The 24,564-nt window shown below is 48.3% G+C and overlaps 1 protein-coding gene across 1 annotated transcript in view; it reads right to left on the bottom strand.

Moving 5' to 3' along the window:
* The window catches only part of NTM (neurotrimin), a 680,889-nt gene that overhangs the window by 586,137 nt on the left and 70,188 nt on the right, over positions 1-24,564 (bottom strand). The window lies entirely within an intron of this gene.

The following is a 24,564-nucleotide window of genomic DNA, read 5'->3' as shown; positions in this document are numbered from 1 at the left end:
CTCAAGGTGCTCCAGCATATCTAAACAAACCACTCCACTGCGCACGCAATTCTCCCCGAGGAGAGGTAGAGAACAAACCGCATGTAACGGAAGTTGGCTATGTTGCTGCTTAAGGTGCTCAGGCACAGATCCTCAGAGGTATTTAGGTGCCTAACTCCCACTGAAATCAAAAGCCTATGAACCTTTTAGGATCTGGGCCTCTTATACAACCATAAAGAGGGAGTATAAGAACCAATATAGAACAGACAGTGGTCCGTCGAGTCTAGTATTCTGTCTCCCACAGTGGCCAGAACTAGCTACTTCAGACCACAAAATCCTGCAGCAGGCAGTTATGGGATAACTTACGCACAAGGAAAGATTCTTCCTAAACCTTGTTAATTAAAGATAGCTTTATGCCCTGAAACATGAGGTCTTTCATCCCTTCCAGAGCTCTAGTTTATTAAAATAAATGCACTGCTATTGTAATTGTGGATATTTGTGTCGTTCATATAAAGGTTTAATCCTTTGGGTGGTGGGGGTGCAGGGTTTGGAAGCCTGCTAAGCTTTTGGTGAAAGAAAGAAAGTTAAGATGCAACCCTTCTCTGTCTCCATCACAGGCAATGTGTATGTCTCTCAATCAGACTGTGATTGCAATCAGCAGGATGGTGTGGTATGCATGAAATAGAGTGGGGGAAAAAAATCTAGACTGTGCAATCTGCAAAATGTATGTAAAAAATCACAAAACAACAATAAAAACAGTCATTCCCCCAGCCCCTTTTCCTGGTTATGATTTTCCCCAAGGGCAGAGGAAATGGTTGGAAAGTGGAGCCAGCTTTTTGGGCCCCTCACCCGAGCTTGCCTGCCTGACATCCCTAAAATCTTCCTACGTCAGCCCTTCAAATCGGTTTATTTTATTACTAATTTCCTCTCATGTTTTTTAATTAAATTCTCCACTTCCTTCAAACGCTAGTCAATGAAGCATCCAAATTTCCTCCAAATACCCTGGAAAATGTTGAAATTATGCAGTTAAGTGTGGTGTAATACAATAGCATTAGGAGAAATATTGCCATGGAGCCATTATTCATGGTATATGGAGGAAACATAAGGAGCTGGGGGAAAGCCTCTGGGCAAACCACACAAAACTGTCCTGCTCTGGGGGTTTTGTTTCACATTTGAAACAGGTTTGTGAAGGTGCTTTGGAGCAACCCTGATTCCACCCGAATTAACAAAGGCTCCGATCAGTGGCTTATTCTCTATTCTGTTCCCTAGATGCTTCAGAGAAAGGTGTGGGAAATCCTAAAGGGGGCAGTTATAGGATAACCTACACAGAAAGCAAGTTTCTTCCTGATCCTCATTAGTTCAAGGTTGCCTGAAGCATGAAGGTTATATCCCTTGCAAGTCTTGATTTTTAAAGCCTTACCACGGTAACTCTGGATATTCTTGTTATCTATAAAAACACCAGCCCGGCCATGGATTTCTCATGGCCTCAGCGATATCTTGCAACAATGAGCTCCACAGGTTAATTATGCCTTCTGTGAAAGGCTAGTCACTTTCATCCATTTCCAGGAGGCTAATTTTCCATTTCCTTGTACGTCCCCTCATTCTTGTAAGATGAGACAGGGTGAACAAAAGGGCCCGCTTTGCCTTCCTAACCCCATTCATTATATTGTATCCCTTGATCACATCTCCTCTTATTCATTTCTCTAACTTTTGGGATAAGCCTATCTGCAATTTTAAGTGAGGCTGGGACCAGGTTTTTGTTTGTTTGTTTGTTTGTTTTGTCTTACTCAAGCAAGATTTTCAGCTTCGCTTGGTTTGGACACAGCCTGAGTGAAATCGATGGTTCCAATGGAAATTCTTATACCCTAGACAGAAGCTTCAGATGAATAGGAATAATAAATACCTGTTTCTTAGCTAATGTTTTCATCCATCAATCTCAAAGCACCTTATCAAGAAGGTCAGTATCACTATCCCCGTTTTATAGATGGGGAAACTGAGGCACAGGGAAGGGATGTGACTTGCCAAAGATCACCGAGCAGGACAGTGGCAAAGCCAGGAATAGAACCCAGCTCTTCTCTGTCCCAAAGCAGTTCTCTATCCACTAGGCCATGTTGCAAAAACCTCTTAAAGTGTGCAGTAAGGGAACAACCTGACCACACAGAAATCTCCTCCTAAATCTTCTTACACTCTGAAGTACGAGGGGTTAGACCCCGTTCCATATTTTTGGGGAGTGTAATTGTGCCTGTTCACATTAGCCATATAAATGCCTAATCCTTTTTTTTCCCCTTCATCCTTTCCCCACCTTAAATCCTGCTAAGATTTTGGCTGCAACCATCGCTTGTGGCAATGAGTTCCACAGGCAAAACCTGTGTCTTTTTTTTTTTTTTTTTTTTTAAAGGATTTGCTTTCATTTGCTTTAAATGTGCTGCCTTTTAGTTTCATTGAATGTCCCCTCATCCACTGGTCATGAGCAGGGGATCTAGCAGCACCCCATTTGCCTATTTGGATCCCTCATTGCCAACCCGGGACTGATTTACACAGTTCTGCATTGAGACTTGATGGGAACTGGATGAAACACGACAGTTTTGCCTTGCATTTTGCTTTGAGGGTTCCGGCTCATTTGAACGAGCAGCTCAAAATGCAGTGGCTTTGATGACCCTGTGGATTAAAACTGAACAAGAAGTCCCTACGAGCTCTTGTGACTTCGAACTGCCCAGTCTCCCTCTGTTCTAGTGTTCATTCGCTCCTTTGCTGTGCGTCCCAAACCACTCTGGTCTCCGACTGCCCCTTAACACACCCGTGTTGCTGGACCCAGTTACAACAGGGGGCTCTTCCCATAGGAGACACATGGCTCTTTCTTGCACAGCCAGAACTGAGCTTTGTTTGAACCATGTTTGTGAGCTACGCTAAAGCCTTGGGACTCAACCCTGAGCTGTGAGGAGTTCCTTCAAGGCAGCTCTATGCCACCTTCCTATCTCTATCAACCCTGGGGCTGATAGCCTGTTCCTACAGCCTAGGAAATAGGCAACCACCTACGCCAGCGTTTCCCAAACTGTGCTCCGGGGAACACTGGTGTTCCGCACGATGAGAATAGGTGTTCCGTGAAAGAATCTAGAATTTAATTTTGACTCTTGCACTTGATTTTTGTACTACTTTATACACGCTTTCCAGTTAGAAATTGTTTGTTCAAGTTATTTTAAATTTGTATTTTTGCTTCGTTTTATAAAATAAAATATATTTAAGCCTAAATAACACATTTTTTTATTTGAAAACCAAACGACTACAAAATAATATTTTAAGTGTTCCGTAATAGGGTTCCACACCGTCTGGCTTTAAGATTAAACTCGATAAGTTTATGGAGGAGATGGGCTGATGGGATAATATGATTTTGGCAATTAATTGATCTTTAAATATTCATGGTAAATAGGCCCAATGGCCTGTGATGGGATGTTAGATGGGGTGGGAGCTGAGTTACTACAGAGAATTCTTTCCTGGGTATCTGGTGAATCTTGCCCATGTGCTCAGGGTTTAGCTGATCGCCATATTTGGGGTTGGGAAGGAATTTTCCTCCAGGGCAGATTGGAAAAGGCCCTGGGGGTTTTTCGCCTTCCTCTGTAGCATGGAGCACGGGTCACTTGCTGGAGGATTCTCTGCACCTTGAAGTCTTTAAACCATGATTTGAGGACTTCGATAGCTCAGACATAGGTGAAAGGTTTACGCAGGAGTGGGTGGGTGAGATTCTGTGGCCTGCGTTGTGCAGGAGGTCCGACGAGATGATCATAAAGGTCCCTTCTGACCTTAATATCTATGAATCTATGAATAGGCTAAAAAGTGTTCCGTGGCCAAAAAAGTTTGGGAAATGCTGATCTATGCTATGCCGTAGGACTATAAATAATGCACAGGAGAGCAGCAGGTAGCGTGAAGCAGGTTATACTAACTTTATATCATTGGGCTTCTGCTATGGCAAAGGGTTCTCCAGTTGCTCCTTTATGGCAAGTTTTAAGTCCCTTTTATGCCTGCAGTTTGGCCCTTGGATGTTATGGGTTGGTCTACACTGCTCACAAAGCCCAAGTCTGTGGGATCCGGGCTTATGGACTCAGTGTTACCAAGCCCGTGCTTGAGCATCCACACTGCATCGTAAACCTGGTTTCCAGTTGTTGGACGCAGACCTCAGAGCCTCACTAATGTGTCTATATCGCACCACGAGACCTTCTGACTCGGGTCTGCAGCTTGACCTGCCTCCATGCTGAAAAATAACCAGGCTTGGACTGGAGTCACAACAGAGCTTGGACTCTGACCCAGCCCCCTAGCAGGGTCCTAGGACCTGGGTCCTGAGAGTTCGCTGACCCAAGTTAGACTGATTTGTGTGTGGACGGAAGCAGGGCTTGGGCTCAAACCTGAGTCACAGCCCAGGCTCAGTGTGCAGTGTAGACGCACACAAAGGCTCCATCTTTCAAAGGAACCTTAGGGAATAGGGACCCATATGTCATTGACTTTCCGTGGGCATTAGGAGATCTAGAGATGCCACTCTCATACCCAGAAGCCTGTCCTAGTGGAAAGACCTTACGATGGAGAAAGTGGGAAGTCTCATAAAGTGACGGGATTGTAACTTGTTCAAAGAAACCTATTTCATTCCCTGGGCCAGATCCTCAACTGGCATAACTCAGAATTGAAATCAATGACACCATGATGACTCATAGAAGTTCAATGCCTTGCCCAATGATTTGCCCTAATCCCTGGGCCACCGGGCAGTCTGGGGTGGATCTTTCTCGGTTTCTCCTGTTGAAGTTGTGCCACTTTGTAGAAAATACTTGAATAGCCACTGGACCGGAGTGAGAGAGAATCATTCTATAGATTGGTGGTCAGGGTACTCAGGTGGGAGACAAGTTCATGTCTTTGTTCTAATGACTATTTAATTGTTTATGGAAAGTGGAAGAGCCTCAAGAGAAGAGAGACTGAGCAAGATCCCCTAAAGGACAGTGGGAAGGGTGCTCTTCTGCAAGGTAGGAGATCCACATTGAAATCCTCGCTCCACATCAGGCAGAGGTAATTGAACGCTACTCTCCTGCATCCAACCACTGTGCTAAAAGGTAATAATGAGCCAGCCCTATGGCCACCGCCTGCTTCTCCGCCCTCCCGTTTTGGGAATAGCACCTACATCCCCTTCCACTTTTCCCCCCCAGGGAATTCGTGTCAAATTCACAAACGGTTTCAGGTTGGCCAAACCTGTATTTTTGGGCAAATAAAGCATTTGTCTGAAAAAATGCACTCAACGCTGTACAGAGATGGGTCCCATATGAGATCCAGACCTGACCCTAAACTCTCCCAAAGGTTGGGGAGAAAAAGGGGGCTCTGATCCAGAGTCTTCAATAGATCAGTCAATCTGACCACCACTTACCAGCACACAGACCATCTTGAGTGTGGGCAGTGACATTAGGCCTACGGCAGCCGCAGGATAGAACTCGGCTGCGTATGTGAAATTAGACACTGCTGGGACTCGGAGTCTGACTAGCAGACTCCTGGAGAAGTGAGAACAAGGGGCTTTGTTATGCTTTCCTGCTTATGAATGGCAGGCGTGAGCCTTATTTCAGGAAGGAAGCAGCTCTACCGAGGATGGCAAACAGAGTAATATGTTACTGAGAGATCTTCCATTTGTAAGCAGAGGACTGCTACAGCTGTTTCTGTTCTCTGTGCATTATTTATAGTCCTACTTAGTTCTGTGTTCCCCTTTATCCACCTTCCAAGGGGTTCTGTAGGGAAAGGAATCTTTGACTCAGTAATTTTAGTCTCGACTAAATGAAAAAGAAACACACACACAAGCTAAAACACACACACTGGGGAGGTGACGGCAAGCCCACCTAAGCTCCAAGAAGCTGCAGGTATTGGCTTCTTGCTTAGAGTGAAGAGACTTAACGTATATATAAATTGTCTATTGCTGTTCCCCTTTCACTAACCCGTATCTGTCTGTCCTTGTACCATGGGATCCTGAAAATCAGCGACTGGACTACAGGAATGTTTGGAAATTGTTTAGCTTGCTGCAGGTACGACTGCAATACGTAAAAAGACAATAACAAAGCTGGTTGAAATTGTCCAGGGTTTGATTTTTTAAGCCAAGTTTTCATCACAACTTCAGACGATGAAACAGCGGCAAAAACATAACAATCGTGAAAAATTCATCATATTTTTCAGCCAGCTATCGAGCTGGTTTTGTTTGTTTTTGAAATTTCGATGGAAAATGTCAAACTAGCTGCCTCCAATAATCAGATGAGTTTTTCACAAAAAGCTTTCATCTGTTTCCCTCTGCACTCCCAGTTTTCAAACAGTTTTAGATATTAAATACAAACAAAAAAATTGAGCCCATAGGAACAAAAGGATAGAGAAGCATGCTCTCTTGTCTCCTAAAACCTCCCATCTATGCTTGCCCCGGACCATGGGTCCAGTGTATCTATCTGGGTATCTCTCGGATCACCTTGTGATCAGCCCAGTTTCCACTGCAAACTAATTATCACTGCCTCACTCTCAGGATCCAGCTGACAAAAGGGCTTTATAAATACTTTCTTTAATACAGGCAGTGCCCACCGGGATAGAAAGTGAAATGCTCGCGTTGGTGCAAGCGGATGCTCTAGATCTGCTTAGGGCAGGTAGGTATAGAGGTCACCCTTTGCACCATAAAGAAGTGGGTGTCACTAGGGGGCTTGAGCGCTGTGACAGACTGACAATATCCTCGACATATCTTACGGAATTAAAATCATCTTTATTGAATTAAGTTAAACCTTGTTGAATTTGGTTAATACCTTTGGGATCCGTTGTAAAAAAAATACAATTGTGTACATACTGTTGTAGGATTGTATATAATTTTTTCTAGAGACTTGACCAATGCAAATGTTCGGAAATTCAAAGAGCTGTTTGGGACAATATGTGTAAAATGGATTTGCAAGGAACTACCTGGGGGGAAGTGGCGGGGGTGAAGGGAATCCAAATGACCCACTTTGAATCAATCTTTTTGAAGCTATGCCCTGGAGGGAGACCCATTGTCTACTAATTAGCTACTGCTGGAAACCCCAGAGCAAAGACTCTGAACTGTACAAAGGATGGATTGAACCGTACATGAGTGTGCCAGGGTTCTGAGCCGAGGCCTGTCATGAACTTGTGACCACAAAAGAGTCCCCTTTGGAGGTCTGAAGGACTCACTTCCCAGAGCCCATGTTAGAGTTCAGTGATCTCTGATAAACTTATTAGCCTGTTGGTAGTTTCTTCTATTGTTTCTTTTTTTAAATATGTTTTCTCTGCTTTTGTCTGAAGAATAAAACAGGCTTGCATGAAAAGAGCGGTGTGGGATGTACAACTGCGGGCAGTCACACTGTGAACCGTCTCTGAAGAGAAAGCCAGCAGGTGTGCTTGGCTAGCCTGTCGCTGCTGAGAATAAGCCAGGGAAGGCAGGGAACTGTGCAGACTGAAGATAACCCGGTCAGAAGGGAAAGAGACTCCTGTCTCCATGCAAGAGAAGCGACAGCCAGGAGAGCTGGGAGCCTGAGAGTGGGTGCCCTTGGTGGACCATACAGGGGAAATTCAGGTGCAGTTGCCCTGAACTGTGACCACAGGCATCCTAGGGGACCCTATTCACTTATTTCCTGGACAGGTTTATTCCCTGGAGTGGCGTTTCTGCCCTGGCCTTTCATAATTTCACATTTCAGCTATTCAGATAAGAAAAAACATTCTGCTAGCTAGCCAGCCCACATCCTTCAAATATTCAGGAAGAGTCATTCGACACCCACCCTATTTAATTCCTCTCTTTACAACCTCCGAGGCTGAGTGCTCAGCAGACTATCTCACAGGGACAGGGCCTCTCGGAGCTGTCCAGCACAGAGCAAACCTGCTGCTACACCCCTGCACGGCCTGTGACCATGCACAGCTGTGCTGGTTGGCATGAGGGGGCAGAGGCCATGGCCTCCTCCAACTACCAGGGGCACAAAAAGGGAGAAGTCCCTGCACAAAGAGGGCAGAGGCTCCGACAGTGACAGGAGGCTGCATAGGGGCTGCTGGTGGTCATGGGGGTGTGGCTAGACACAACCTAACCCGCAGACTGTAACCCCTTCTGGGCATTGACCTTGTCTTCAGGGAGGGAGGTTTCATGTTTAAGTTGCCTTCATCCATTCTGGATTTTCTCTGTGCCTCTTTCTCCTCCCCTTTTCCACTGTCTCTTCCCAACCCAGTAGAGTCCAAGGCCTGGTCTAAAAGAGGAGGAATAATCCTTACTGCTGAGCACTGCAGAAATGCCAACCCAACCCCCCCGGTGCAGGTGGGGCTAGGTCGACAGAAGACTGATTCTTAGCTCCCATCACTCAGGGAGCTGGAGTTACTACAGCATTGGAAAAGCCTTTCTCATCACTTTAGCGTGCGTCTACACTAGGGGGTAACAGCGGCACAGCTCCTGCACCGTAGTCACTAGACTAGCCCGAGGTTGGAATCAAACTCTCATGTTTGGAGTGTCTCTCATTTGACACACGGGGGTGAGGGGTAGGGACAACTCCCAAAGGAGTTCATCTGTCCAGCATGTCCTATCCAGAGGGAGGGGTGCTGGGTTTGACCCCACCCCAGGCTACCTTCCCGGGGAACACATTCTCGCAGCGCTAGCCCTCCTCTCCAACAGCACGAGGGACCCCGCTCCAGAAATCGTTTCAGACAGATGTTTACGTCTGAAATGTACCGATGAGTAGGTGCAGCTGGCCAAGTGGGTCACACTCCAGTTTGGCCCCCGGGGAAGACTGGGAATTAGCACCCTAGGATAAAGAGTAGTATGAAGTGTGAAGTCCATCTCGTCATCCTGCCATGGGCAAGGTGGTACCCCTAGGATCAGCCCGACCAAGGGAGAGAGGAACACTCAGCACACTGGTCCTGTTTGCAGTGCCTGTTCTCATATATGTTTAGTGCATCCCTGCTGTATCAGTGACCCACTAAATGCAGTGGCAAATAGGTTCGCTGTGCCTGCCTGCTTCCTAATGCACCAATCACAAGGAGGAAATCCCAGCAGTCTTTCCTTAACTTACCATCCCACACTGAATTTATGCAAGAGACACCCTTGTGAGCGTTCGATACGACACGGATCACTATGTGATGATGTTGCGACACCGCATTGCGGCATGACAGCATCCTGCCGTGCTACCAGGTTGGGATGCAAGGTGACCCCTTTGTGCTACAATGCGATATAAAGCAACATCATCCCTCCTGACACGTCCTCACACGCTCACGATGCAACTTGACTCTGAAGTGGCCACATTCTGAGCTCCGGTGCCAGGCGGTGCCAGCTGTAAACAGGGAGCAGAATCTGGCCCAGGGTGGGAGATTTGTTCTTCGAACAATCTAAAACTAACTGCAAATATTCCACTCTTCCCCATTCCTCCCCCCTGCCCCCCCGGAGATAGGTAGCAACCCTATGCCACTCCTAACACTGGAGAGCACCCTTTGTCGCTGGCTGGTTTGATGAGCGCTCCCTCTCATTTCAATCTCCCCGTGGAATGTCACCCTCCTAGAACGTCCCCTCCCCAGCACTGTTGATCCACTGTGGCCAGGGGACGCTGGATCTGCCCTGGGGTTAAAGACACAGCAGGGTCATGCCTGAACAGTGGAAAGCACGGTGCACTGTGTGCAAACGAGAACAGGTACAAATCCCGCTTCATCTCTGGTAGAAGAAGTGGAAAGCTGGCACCTTTCTTTAGCGCTGGTCCCGAGATGGCTTGCTAATCCTGTTGGGCTCAGCAGGCCAGGCGGGTGCTCAGCACCACCCCGGATCAGGCCGCGTGCTCACATTAAAACACAAAAACAGGTCAAAATAAAAAGAAAAGACCCAGAAGAAAAAGGAGTAAAATGGGGAAACGATTGGCTGTGCCGGCTGCTCATTAGAAAAGGGGATACTTAACACAAAACACAGGCAGCAAATGAGCCTTTAATCATTGCCTTCTTCGGCTAGGTTTTATTTTAAAGTGCGTTTAAATCCTGGCGCTTCCCTCTGCACAAGCAGCCTTGGGGACTCTGGCTTGCCTCCTGTTTATTCCCCAGCTGCTTTGTTGTCTCCTATCAGCAGAATTAGGGAGCCGTGTCGGCAGAGATACTCCGGTGCAGCCACTGAGAAGTTCACACAGAAAATTGATATTCGCTACAAATTATTCTGGATGATTTACTGGAATGAATTAACTCACAGGGACGTGGGGAAAATTCCAACAGCGCCTTCGCTGCCTGCCTGCCCTGACTCTGGGGAGAGCTCGTCTTCCCTGCAGGCTTCAGGGCACAAGTTCTCAATCTGGGGAGCGTTGGTGTTCTGCTAATATTTGCCGGTAGCCCACGGACTGCTGCCTGATCACAGGGTGCTGGCTCCCCTTCCTTGTTCCCAGGGGCTAAACTGCATTCACAGAAGCTAAGCACTATGCTCCTTTCCCATGTGAGCTCTAGTCCTAATCACCAATAGACAGGGGAAGCAGGGCCCTGCCTCAGGTGGGGGTTCACATCCTCACAGATCGGGGCAGTGATGTCCATGAGACAAGTTGTCTATTAAAACATGGCCCACACTCAGAAACAGTTTGAGGAGCCTGTGTAAAAGCGTGCTGTTGCCTATGACTTCATTATAAAGGGCAGAATCCTGTTCCCCAAGAAGAAAATGAGAGTTCTGCCACAGATATCAAAGGATGGGAAGAGGAGTAGGAATTACAGAGAGAACCTCATTGAGCATGGAGATTTATAAATGGATGGACAGATGGAACAGATGGACCAGCTTCCTACACAGCCAGGGATAAAGGCAGAAATTTCTCCATCCTTCTACAGCCAGTGGGATTTATGTAAACAGAACAGGCCCACCCTATCCCTGGCACAAACCCACTGACTTCAGTCGATTTACACTAGAGATGAATGTAGCCAGGATAGCAACCTTATTCTTGCAAGAAGTGTCCTGGATTCCTTAATTTCAATGTATGGGCAACACCCCCATTATACATCTCACCCAAAAGATAGCAACTCCAGCGTGACACTGTGCTAGATGTCAGCTCACTGGGCAGAGTGGCACCAGTGGATCACCCAACACCACTTAGGTGCTCTTTCAAAGTCCCATCCAAGCATTGACTCCACCCAGCACCGCTCCGTTTAGAAGATTAAACTGGATCCCAGCATTAGAGGCTAAGACTGCCGAGAGCCAGACCGTCGTAGCTTGTTGTTTGTACAATCAGAAATAAGTCAACGTACTTGTAGCCGAGTGAGTATTGAGATACAGTCACTTTACACCTTGTAATGTAATGACAAGAAATGAAGCACTGTAGGGAAACTGACAGGAGGCAAAATATATCCTGTGGGAGGGTAAGAAAATTGCTTGCACATCAACCATAGTTCTCTGGTTTGAAAGGAAGCAGTGCAAGGATATTAGAGTACCAATAATGAGATGGGCTGGAAGACATGACTCTTGTCCACTTAAGGGCCGTTAAAGACCCGTGGCACGTTCTGTGGTAATAAGGGCGCCTCTGAGGTTGAGCGCCCTAACACACAAGCACTTTATGAAACCTTTAGCCTTAACCTCTCTGTTCCTCAGTCTCCAGCTCTGTAAACAGGGAAAATAATATTTGGGAGGAGGGGAAGGGGCTCTGAGGCTTAATTAGCGTTTATAAAGCTCCTACAAACCCTTGGCTGAAAGGGTCAATGCAAACACAGTTAATTTTTTCTAGTGAAGTCTCTAGGTTTAATCCAATGAAGCAGACCTGCCAGAGAGGTCATGCAGATTGTGCCATAAGAACATAAGAATGGCCCTACTGGGTCAGACCAAAGGTCCATCTAGCCCAGTATCCTGTCTTCCGACAGTGGCCAGTGCCAGGTGCCCCAGAGGGAATGAACAGAGCAGGTAATCGCCAAGTGATCCATCTCCTCTCGCCCATTCCCAGCTTCAGGCAAACAGAGGCTAGGGACACCATCCTTGCCCATCCTGGCTAATAGCCATTGATGGACCCATCCTCCATGAATTTATCTAGCTCTTTTTTGAACCCTGTTATGGTCTTGGCCTTCACAACATCCTCTGGCAAGAAGTTCCACAGGTTGACTGTGCATTGTGTGAAGAAATATTTCCTTTTGTTTGTTTTAAACCTGCTGCCTATTCATTTCACTTGGTGATCCCTAGTTTGCGTATTATGCGTATTATTGGATTTGCTGCTTTGAGTAATTACATCTGGGATTTCCAAAGAGACTTAGGGGGGTGAAGCACCCTGCGTGCCTCACTCCCTTAGTCACCTTTGAAAATCCCAGTTTACATGTACGTACTAAATGCTTTTTAAAATCACCACTATTTTGAGGAGAGGCAGTGGTATTGCTCCACCTCTGGGAAAGGCCTTGAGATCTATGGATGAAAGGCACTGTGCTTCTACAGAACAAAAAACTGTATTCGAATAGAGCAGCTGTTCCCTTTTGTTTGTATGTCCTCACACTCACTGGGCAGGCAATGACCTCCCTTATGAGTCGGTGCCTTCCAAGCAGGACACATCAGTTGCACAGGGGTCACTGATTGATCTGGCATTTAAAAAGTGATCCTGTGATTCAAACTCCCACACAAGCGACTGCTGGCCAGCTCAGCAGTGGGTTATTCTAAATCACTTGCCTTTAGGGGTTTCTAATTAGCACTCATGTAGTGTGAAAACCCATTGGGACAGCTTCATCCCTGATGTAACACTACTCACTTGGATGGGTTTACACCAGGGCTGAACTGGACTTAGTCCTTCAATCTTGAATCCCCTCCCATGCCCCCCACATCAGTGACACCCAGCTCTGATCAGCGCTGATTGCAAACTCCTGGGGTGAAAAAGCAGGAGTCATCCTGCATCTGACTTGTGTATTGGGCTTCTCTGGTACTGCTCCATCAGCAGACCTTAACTTTGCCCTCCCTGAACCACTGTCTAATGGGGCAAGAGAGAAGTTCATCCTTTCTTCTACTCGGGTCTAGAACGGAGAGGAGGGAGGTGGCTTTAAGCTACCTTTGCATTCCCTTTATTCTGGGGCCATGCATGATCCTGTCCAGTCCACCAGTGTAAATTAGAGCAACCTCAGGGCTTCTCTAACTAACACCGTTTCCCATGGCTCCCTCTCGGCCCTTGGAAGCAGAGAGTAACCATCAGTAAATACTCCTGCCATGCCCCCGATCTGTCCCCTACTCCCAGGGCTGGAAGCCGAGCCAGCCTAGAGCCCTTATGCCTGCTCTGCAATTGCCAGGGAAGCCCCTTGTATTTTCCATTTCTACCCACTATAGGGCCCCTTTACATTCTTAGAGGGAAGCATAGTGTATCTGGGGATCAGGCCCCAGCCTTCTCTGATGGTCTTCCAGCAGTGGAACCCAGCCCTGACCCACCAGTCCCAAACCCCTGCTCTGAAACATACGTTAGATTTCATCACACCTCCTGTTACAGCTGTAAACCAGGGAGTTCTGGTCTCTGCTGGCTTCAAGGTGATCAGGATCTGTCCCTCAGAGTTACTCCAGATTGACACCAGTGCAGACAAGATCAGATGGCCCCAAACTGCATGCCATCTGCCCGCTCCCTGTCTCTCTGCAGGGCACCCAGCCTTGTCAAGTTTAGCTCTCCCATGGCTGGTTTACGTGTAGCCTGTACGTTGCTGTCTAAACGCTGCAAACGCCTTGAAATAAGCATGAAAATTGGTTTCCAGACTCCAGCAGTTTCTAAATAATGGATGTTTAATATAAAAATAATAATAATAAAAAAAAGTAACACGAAGTGGATTCTGGAAAAAAAACGGACGCATTTTCTGCACAAGTCTCCAAGAAAAACAGGGCAGCAAGGCATCAATAAAGGGAACAGCCCCAGCCTGAGAGAACAGGGTGGAGGCTGGGAGGGGAGAGAAAGTCACTAACTTTCTGCTCCCTCAGTGTAGCAAACCTCATTTCTCTTCATTCCCTTAAGCTTCTCGTCACTTTATATTCTGCCTCGATGCAGATGTAATATATTCTGTCAGTGCAAAATTTGGGCTGAAAAATGCGTTGGCCTTCAGGGATGTCTGGATTGAATGGGGGCGGGGAATGGCTGGTGTGAAGGAGCCGGGCTGTGTAAAATCGGCTCGGCGGCACCCAGAGGCAGAAGGAACTCAGAGATCCGGAAGGAGTCAACCGTGTGGACCCTGGGTCTTACCAGAGGCAGCACAGACTACTGGTTAGAACAGTGGACTAGGAATTGGAAGATCTGGATTCTTCATGGCTCTGCAACTAGTTCACTTGTGTGACCTGTGCAGAGCCAGTGCAACGTGCTGTGCCTCACTTTCCCCAGCCATGCGAGGAGGAGAACATTTTCCCAACTTTGGACAGCATTTAAGACCCTCGGATGGAAGGTGTTCTAGCTGAGCTAAGTATCATTATGGTTTGCCAGGAGAAAAGGAGAAGGATGTTCTGAGTCATGAGTAGAAGAATGGCGGAGATCCAGGGATGAGTGACAGCCCTCAAAACTAATCACACCATCAGAAAAAGTTGGTCCAATAAAAAGATATAACATCTCTGATATCCTGGGATCGACATGGCTACAACAAAATTGCAAATCACATGTGCACAAAATTCCTTACAAGACTACATGTAAGAATTACGTCACCCATCATTGAAATGCAGCCATCTCTGGAGTGAAACCCAGCAGCTGTTTAAAGGGCATTAAAGTCAGCGAAAAGACTCTTACTGACTTCAGCTGGCTTTGTATCTGACCAAAGCTGTGCACAGCAACACTAACCCACACTTGGGGACAGGAAACTAAAGAGAAAATTTAAGTAGAAACAGCATAATTTGCTCCCGACACCAGGATTAATTGGTGTTAAATGAGCTATAGGATATTCACTAAACACAAGTGTCCAGGAGTTTGTTTTCTCATGTTGGCCAGGCAGAGCTTTGCCCAGCACCATGCTGAAGCAGGGATTTAACACTGACTAAGAGGGAAGGGTCTCTCCTATTTTATTACTAGCAGAACCTTGGGTTTTTCCTTGCAGGCCTCCCCATCAAAATACAAACCCTGGACTCCTATGTTGCCAGCCTCCCCACTTTGGAAATCCTAATCTCTTCTCTTGAAGATGGGTGTGCGGGTGGCTAGTAGGATGGAGTCTGAGACCAGACTAGCTTCTCTTGTCAATGTTGATGAGGGCAGAGCTGGAGGCGTTGGACTGCCTGCCACTGCTGGAAATGTCAGACTGAGCAATTAGAGGCTGAAACAATATTCAGACACAGGCCCACGTCACACTGAGGGTTACGGATGCTGTGGAAGGGGACTGTGGCCTTTTTGTTCCTTGGAGGTTTTATTGTCCTCTATTGGGGCACCCACTGTAGCAAATCTCTCCCAAAGAGCACGTGCAACAGATTCATTGCAAAATCCTGTTCTCTTTCCAACCACCCTGGAAAAATCGCAACTGTACTGTACTCTGCAATACAAATCAGAAAATCACCTGGTACACTGGACTGCCTCTGAGTTTTCTTATAACTCCTTCTCCCTCCGAGGGTTTTTTCTCCCCCTCCCGCCATCCTGTTCAAGTAGAAGGACTGATATGCTTTGTACTTGCCTTGTTAGGACAGCCAGAATCCACCCCGCCACCTCTGAATTTCATTCCAGCCTTGAAAAACATTCAGGAGAAACCCCAGGGTCACCTCTCCCCCGTGTGATTTCCTGCTGCCCCCTCCCCGGAAGATTTCAGTTCAACCATCACTCACCGATCAGCCTCTGAGGACTGGAAAGTTTAGTTCCGACAATCATGTTATTTTTTTTTTTTTAGTTTTTTGCTTCTACAGCACCTTCCCTTGCAGCCTTGTGGAAGCATTAACCCTCTCATCCCCACGGCGCGGCCGACAAGCAGCATTATCTCCGCTTTGGCGGTGCCGAGAGGCAAAGCGACTTGCTCCAGGTGACGCAGCGAATCAGCAGCAGAGCCAGGACTGGCACCCAGCTGTCCTGACACCGTTCCCTGCTCTAACCACTATGTCACGCTGCCTTGATTAAGGTTGGGGAGGATTTGGGCAGGTCTCACATTTTCTGAACAGATTCCTCCACTTCTTTATTCGCTGTTCTGAGCCACCTTTACCGCCACAGGCTTGGACAGGAGATTTTCAGTCAGAGAGTCTATGAGGGGGCAGAGGGTGGAGAAGACATGCTCTGCATTTCCCCAGGGCCCCACGTGAAGTAACAATGCAGGACCTTACGGCCCAGCTACTCCAAGGCACTTAGGCATCTAACTCCAGTGCCCATTAAGCACCTAAATACTGTCACATGATCACAACACCTCCACCTTGTGCCTGCCTCAGACCCCATCCTCACCCCTCAGGCTGCGAGGAGCCCTTGCTCAAAGTTCCCTGGCCACCTGTGACACCCCGTGCACAAACGGAGCCGCCAAGGCTCAAGCGGGAAGCAAGGGAGGGGATTAGGGGATTGGGTGCTGGCTGCTCCATGGTCAGAGGAACCTGGCAACATGGGGCACTCTGCTGGCGCATAGGGTGCGTGGGCCTCAGGCTGTGACTAGTCAGGGCTAGTGAGAGTGAAATGCAGATGACCCACTAGTAAAAACCTGCAGGAGGAGAGAGCCCATTCATCCGCTTGCTTTGCGCGTGTCTCTCCGCTCTTGCTCTCCCTCCCCGTGCATTGCATTAGCAACAGCGCTCGCAGCAGCTGTCAAAACCAGCACTTAGCTTTTGGCCTAGGCTGGGCTGTGTCAGAGCCCGAGGTGCCTGGCCCTGTGTCACTGCAGACCCCCAGCATTTCGCTGCGTGGGGCCATGGAGCCCAGCTGGGCTTCTTTGCCAGGCTTTGCTTGGGCGTCTGCGTGGCACAGAGCAGCGCCTCCCCCACCACAGCTCCTCTTAAGTCAAGGGAAGTTACTCAAGGGATGGAGATGGACAGGCGGGACCCAGTTCTCCTCTCACGCTGGTGTAAAGCCGGAGGTAACTTCCCTGAAGCCAAGAAGTTACCCCAGGCTGACGCTAATGTAAGACAGAGCAGCAGCAGCCCCAGGGAGAGGATGTTTTAAAGGACAGCCAGAGGAAGCATGGTCTAGCAGTCAGATCAGGGGCTTGGGAGTCAAGACTCCTGGGTTCAATGCCCAGCTTTGTTCCTCATTCTCTGCATGAACTGGCTTAAGTCACTTCCCCCTGTTACGGAGAGGGGAAACTGAGTCACAGAGGTGCGATGATATTTACCTGCTACCTGATGGCAGGACATCAGAAGCTTAATTCATGAAGGTTTGGCAAGTGCTCTGCTGGCTTTGGGTGGAAGCTGCTATTGAAGTGTGCACGCCAGGGGCTAATTCAAGGATGATGACCCACTTCAGTCGCACGTAAGCCCTATTTTAAGGGCTTAGGTTGGGCGCAAGAAGGCTTTGTGAGTGTTCTCTGCGCAGCAGGGAATGTCACTCTAGGAGAATACTAACAAAATGGAGCTAGTCCTGGCCCTTTGAAATGCCTCCCATCCCACAGGAAACAGGATATTTTGTTTTCTCTTTTCATAGGAACTCAGTGTTATTCAGCAGAATTCACTCTGCAGGGAAGAAACATCTTAAAGAACCAGGCGATTTTTCCCACCCTCTCCCAGCGTCTACTGCAGGACTTTCCCAAACGGATACCCATAAAAGCAACTTCTGGGAACTTAAGCGCTCAGAGGCCAACGACACCAGCTGGGAAGGGACATGTTTTAATTATAAGAAGTGTGATACCTGTACGTGTCATCCAAATTATTAACAGCTGTAATTCACTCAAGGGGGCTTTTTGCCAAAGTCAGCAAAATGAAGAGATTCAATTACAGCCTTTGACTGGGCCTGCTTATTGTTATTTATAATACAATACATCCCGGCTGCAAGGGAGAGAAAGAAAGAGAGAGAGAGAGAGAGATGCTGAAATGCTGGCTGTCATGCCAGTTAATTGAAATGCCTGCACCTTGCTAAGATTGCTGCTTCTGGCCTCCATGACATCAGGGGGTGCGATATACCTGGAGCACTGTAATAGAGAGGCACTCTCTTGAAAGGACGCCGGCGGAAGGAATAGCAGACCTCTGAAGAGCAGCCAGCACCTGTGCTCCAAGCCAAATTGCCAAAGAGTTACAATGGGGTCTTTTAAATGAATCCCATAGGAATTTCTTTAGAAGAGTGATTCTTTCTTTAAGGACGGCATTGCAGGGTTCTAGAATCATTCGCTCCGCATGATTGCAGATCTGGCCATGGTTGATAAGCAGAGAGATTATTCCTGCCGCACTCCACCTGGGAGGCAAGAAATCCTTTTGTCTATTCCTCCTCGGGAGAAAAAGGTTTTGCCCTTGGTCATCAGCTCATTCGCTGTTGCAAATGCACTGCTGCTAAGGCAGGAGTCGAATTCAGCATACTCTCCCGTCGCTGAGTTGGCTCAGCAGGACGAGTCGGAAGAGCTTCGTTCAATACCCATCTCCGCCACAGGCTCCCTGTGTCACCTCGGTCAAGTCACATAGGGACATATTTTCAAGGGCTTCGGACCCAGCAGCTCCCACCAGGACAACAGCCACACAACTGGTCCCCACTGCGTCAGCTCAACTCTTCCCATCTGCTGGCCTGTGCACAGAGGGGTGGAGCCAAAGCTCAGCCCAGTCCCTGCCCACTCTTCACCCACTTACTGGGGAGAAGAGGAATAAAGTCCCACAGCACCCATTCCACCTAGGCAGCTGGCCCAATGACCCAGAGACCCCCACGCAGGAGCATATGGTGCCGTCTCACTTCGGTAATGGCCCTGTTCAGAGCAAACACTCAGCTTGAGGAAGCATGGTTCAGTGATCAGGCTGCTCCTCGAAGACTTGGTTCAGTTCTCTGCCCTGCTACAGACTTCCTGTGGGACCTCAGGCAAGCTGCCTGGTCCTTCTGTCTCTCCATTCCCCATCGGTAAAGGAGGGCTCATACCTTATATATACAGTAACGGAGGTCAGCTAGATACCTAAAATAGACAGACAAATCTCTCCTCATCCTGGCTGGTGGAGCAGATGCCTTCACACCCCTCTCGTGCATGCAAGGAGCAATGGTTAGATGCAGGCTCCATACAACCTTCCCTGCTCTTGCCTTGCAACTTCAGCTCTTGATCACTTCGGAGAACCTCAGTTTTGTCACCCCCTCACATTCCAAAAAAAAGACAAAACCACCTGGAGGTGAAATTGGAGGATAGGATGGGATGGGAGGTATGAGCCCTAGAGAGAGCAGGAACTCAGTCAACTTTCTTGATTGCCTCTGCCTACTCAAGCCACTCTGTGTGTGTTAACGGCTAGACAGGCATCTTGTATATATTTGATCAATAAACCTCTCCATTTATTCAGGGAAGTGAATTTGTAGCCATGATGATTCAAATGGGATGATATGTTTGCAGGGTTTTTTGCTATTGAGTTTTTAAAAAGCTATGAAAATTGTAAAACCAAAGCAATTTTCTTTGCATATGTAGCTCTGTGAAATACACAGACACACACACATACACAACCTGTCCAACTGCCTCTTCCCTTGAGGAAGTGGATGCAGGGCGTGATAAATAATTTTGAAATTGCTACCATCGCTTGATTCTGAGCGATGCATCTGGCATGTGTTAAAACAAGGCACATGCTGTATTCATTACCCATTGAGCTACATTTTAATTTCTCCCTCATTAACATTATCTGCTACCAGGGTTGTGTATCAAGTCAAATCCTTGGGCTGTCAATCAATTCATTAGACAGTTGTTTAATTTGTCATATGTGCTGTTATCTCTTATTAGGCTGCCATGCCAGTCAGTCAATCAGAGGGAAAGGAAAAGGAAGCTCCAAGGGGAAGCGCTGTTGTGGGATAGGAGAGAGGCTGTACTTCAAGGTTTAAACCAGTCGTATTACTGGGGATCAGGAGAAGAATGAGGGGAACGGGCACTGGATTTTTTTGTTTCACGGGGAATGTCACAAGTTCTAACTTTTCCCTCCCCTCCAAAATGGAATGAAAGCAAAACAATTCAAAAGTTGGAATGAAATAATTAAAAAAAAAAAAAGTTTGGGGTGAATTGAAACATGGGTCTGATAAAAATCAAAACATTTCATTCCAATGTTGACTTTTCATATTTTATATCATATTCATTTTTAAAATGTAAGAAAAAACACAGATTGAAATGGAAAAATCCAAGTGTTCTGCTCTGTAAAGGTTGAAATGGACGGGTCAGACATTCTCAAACTGAGGGGGAATTGGGGGTGAGGCAGGTCAGTTTTTCTTTTGAAATGAACTTTTGCCAAAGTCAGCAGAGACACGACACATTCTGCTTTCAACAAATCCGCATTTTCCAACGGAAAAACGTAGGGTCGGAAAACTGCCTACCAGCGCGAGATGAGATCTAATGTAAGGGGCAAATGATCCCACAGCTACTACGGCGGGGTTCTTACAGATTCCTCTGAGACATCTGGTGGTCGCCACAGCCAGGATGCTGGACTAGCTGTACCACAGGAATTGCCAAACTGGATCAAACCAACATTCTTAGAGGAGTAAAGACACCAGCCAGAGGTTTAAGGTCTGCTCTTCAAACGCCAGGTGACCTTCACAAAGCCTAACCTTCCATGCTTCAGCTGGGCAGGTCTAGTATGATGCCTCCACCCATGGGGGCTGATGATCCTATCAGTGTCTGCCACCCACTGGCTCAGTAAACAATAATCCCCAGTGTCACGTGTTCAAAGCGCTCGACAGATAGCCATTAATATAGCCTCACAATGTCCCTCTACGGTGCAGCTGTAGGAGCTGGTCCAGTCTAGAAAGAAGGAGGAAGATCATGCTTTGAGCAATGTATTGGTGCTCAGGAAATTCTGCTTCAGTTCCTGGCTCTGTTACAGACTCCCAGGGTGAGTTTAGGTAAGTGATTTAATTGCTCTGTGCCTCAGTTCCCCATCTGTAAAATGGAGATAATCATCATTCCTTCCTTCCTCCCTCCCTTCCTCTGTCTTGTCTGTTTGGATTGTAAATTCATCAGGTCAGGGGCCGCCTCTTGCCAGGAGGCTGTACAGTGCCTGGGGTCAGATTTTTCAGAAGAGCTCTACACCCACCTATGGAACTGGTTAGAACATCCAGCCAGAAGCGTCACAATTGCACATTCTGGGTGCCGGGGACTCTTGAAAATCTGACCCCCTGTGCTACGGTAATAAAGGACTAGTAATGCTCTTGCAAATAAACTCAATCCCTGCACCTCTGTGGCATTTGCAGCCCTTTTTATGCTCACGTTCATACACATTTGGCCAAGCAAATCTTTATCTGCTGGAATATTCATGCAAAGCCAAAGCCTCGAGAATCCCATCGTGAGCATCCTCACTCTGGGAAGAAATTGCAAAAGTTGTACTTCATCTGCCTGCTGAGTGGTTTTCCCTCCCTGACGGGATGACCTGTGTGGCTCAGGTAGCCAATCGCACAATCATTTTCACAATACACCACAGAATAAAAGAAAAAAGGAACCACAAAGTCCTTTGCGGGCAAGTAATCAGTAAACGAGTATCAAGCCTGGCCCGTTCTTCCATGCTTCCCCCAGCACAGAAATGGGCTGAATCAATTGGGGCATGGTCAGGAAGTATGGGGAGATGCTGCTCTCGTCCTCCTTCTCCACAGCCCATACTCTGCATTAAGTTACCTGATCAGTGAATGCTGCCTTCAAGCTCAAAGACCTCCCCAGCTCAGCCTATAGGGCTAACCTGCTTGCTGGCCTATATATCTTTTCTTATTAATTTGATCATTGGTTCTATTAAAGGTTTGTTATTTGTTATTATAATTTCTATTTAGAGTATTTTAGCTGGAACGCAAGAAACCGACAGGCCACATCCTGTATGTCGAGCTAAGGAAAGTTAGCATACACATGTTCGAGCCCTTTACTCTAGATAGGTGGTGATGAGCTAAAGCGTACGGGATATATGTTTGTGACCTCTAACATAGATAAGTGGGCAAGTTCAAGCAAGTTGGTAGGTAAGACCACCCCAGTCCATGGTCATTTTCAGACTGAGCAGGTATACCACAAAGAACATGGAAACAATCGTTTAGGACAGAAATTGCAGAGGTGAGGTGGAGCAATGGTCCCAAATAGTTACGAATAGGTCATTAATGCGCTCGAACAGGTCAGCCTACACAGTAAGCGTACAGTGACATTTTGGTAAGTGAGGAAGTTAAGTCTGGACATGGAAGGAGGGCACATGATGCTCAGGTTCTATAGCACAGCCGGTGACTTCTGGGCCAAACAGTAGTAGGGCCAGGAGCTGGCAGGGGCGTCTCTTGCTCTATCTGGAACGGGAATGGAGGAAAATCCCCTCTGCACATCTGTCGGATGGGGGTTGAGATTGCTTGCGGATTTCCGGCCTGCCTGGCTTTGTCGGCCTCTCCTCAGCCTGTGCTTTATCCCAGCCAGCCCTGTGGAGTGGGGTTGGGGAATGCAGGAATCTGATCATTTCTTCCACACCCCCGCCCCCTCCAAGGGTTTTAATCGAGTTTGGTAACCCATGTCCCTCTCTCGATTTCCCATATTCTTCTGATCATTTCTGGACCACAAGATACAAAATCACTCCCCTGAACATCAGTGCCTCAAGCCAGCACTGATGTTCCCATTAACTCGGCTCCCTTCCATCCTCTCCTTCCTATCCCCCCCCCCCCCCCCCCCCGTCTCTCTCCAGCCCCTGTATTCGCTCCCTCTCCTGCATCTTCTCTCTCGCAAGCGCAAGCTCTTTGTTAGGGAGGAATTTTTCATTTCATCCCTCATCATTCACAGCCTTCTGCAGTGATCCCCCAGCGCCCGTGTGGCACAGACACCAGGAGCCGCGGAGAGAAGGGGGCCGCATGTGTTACTGTGATTTCTTTGAAAGTCAGGCGTGCTGGGCACAGATTTAATTTTCATTGCATTAGCACGCAGCGAACGAGCCAACGGCACCAAGACCCAATGAGTGTGTGTGTCCCCGATGCCAAGGAAAAGGAACAAAAGCAAGGGGGCTTCTGGCTGGTGCGTTATGAACCTCTCTCTCTCTCCTCCCAGAGCTCACAAGATACAAGCCCTCTTACAGAGCTCCATCCGCTCTGACCTGAGCACACAAGGGGGCTGCAGCCAGCCCCTACCTAGGAGTGCTAAGGTCTAGTGTGGGGAGTGTGCACGAGCGATCTTCCACACTTGCACTCCCACACGCATACAACATGTACAACTGCAGCCTTTGTGCTCCTCCAGAGCTCAGAGTTTGCTCCGGGCTCATGCCCTCCTGGGTGCTAGAGGCCGGGAGACTTGGCCCGGCCATTATTTTGCTCTAGGGGAGAGAAGGGAACTCTGGACCCCGCTCAGGGGTGCCATGGCAGCTGCATGCTAGGAGGCATTATACCTTCTAGGGCGGCATGCCCCTGACCTAGAGCTGTGTGCAAATAGCACATCCTGGACCGATTTATTGTAACAAATCCATAGCCGCCTAGAACACGTCAGAGGGTTGTCACTACGCTGCACATCATCACAGCCAGGCAGTGCTCTACGCTAACAGCATGGATAGAAAGCTGATCTTCCTGCTCCAAAAGCGCAGTCCTCTGCCACCGGAGCTAAAGGAGACTCTCCACTACGAGCACAGGGTCTAGGACAGTCATGTGAGCAGTCTGGATTTCTTCCAGTAGAGGGCAGTACTACCCATCTGCAGCCCACAGCTGTGCAGCCAACCAAGGCAATCTTCACGCTGCGTCTTAGGGCCGGGAAACAAACCAGCTAAACATTCCAAGCATCAGGGTATTCAGGACTCCTAGGCTAAGCCAGACAGCCCTACCAGACCCCCTGGTGATAATCCTCCTCAGCAATCTGTGACGCAGGAATGTCCCAGGACCATGCTGCACCCACAGATGTTCACCCCACATCTCTGAAGCTGCCGGAGAGCCTCACCCTCTGAGCCCGCCTCAGCCGCTCTGTTCCACAGACGCATTTTAAAAAATTTAAAAATTGTGTATCTGCTCTCCAGCAGCAGTGACAGGCGCAATACGTGGTGGGACAGCCGGACACGGACGGGCTGGGTGATCCCATGGCGAGATCACCGGGTTGAGACTCAGAAAAATCAGGGTTCCTCTTCCTGGCTGTGCTTCTGAACTGCGGCATGACCTTGGCCAAGTTTCCCCCTCCCAGTCTTCTTCTCCTTGCCTATGTAGGATGTAAGCTCTTTGGGGGCAGGGATGGTCTCTCGCTGGGTGTTCACGCGGCGCCTCGCGCAATGGGGCCCGATCTCTGGGGGTATGACTACACTGAAGCGGGGCGGGGGGAGCCTCCCAGCGCGGGTACCGTGACTCATGCTCGTGGCGCTCGAGCTTGCATGCTAAAAATAGCAGTGCTGGACAGTGCAGCTCAGGCCCTCGAGCCCACCCAGCCCCTGGGGTCTGCACTCGGGTGGCTAGCGTGAGCCTCTGGAGCCGCAACATCCACAGCTCGAGCCTGTCCACCCACGTTGTCAGCTTGCTCCCAGCTCTAGAAGCACCCTGCGCGCCACCAGATCACCACGCGTGCCAGGGGAAAGATGTTGCTATCCAACCTCCCGCCTTGCAGTGCTGACGGGGGTGGCCTTGCCGTGCAGCTGCTAGATGCGGTCTGACAGACCCCGGCGTTCTCACTCGTCCA

The sequence above is a fragment of the Lepidochelys kempii genome, chromosome 22, assembly GCF_965140285.1.
Source record: "Lepidochelys kempii isolate rLepKem1 chromosome 22, rLepKem1.hap1, whole genome shotgun sequence".
Lineage (NCBI taxonomy): Eukaryota > Metazoa > Chordata > Testudines > Cheloniidae > Lepidochelys > Lepidochelys kempii.
The sequence above is the reverse complement of the archived record's forward strand: the minus strand, read 5'-3'. Positions and strand labels throughout refer to the sequence as shown.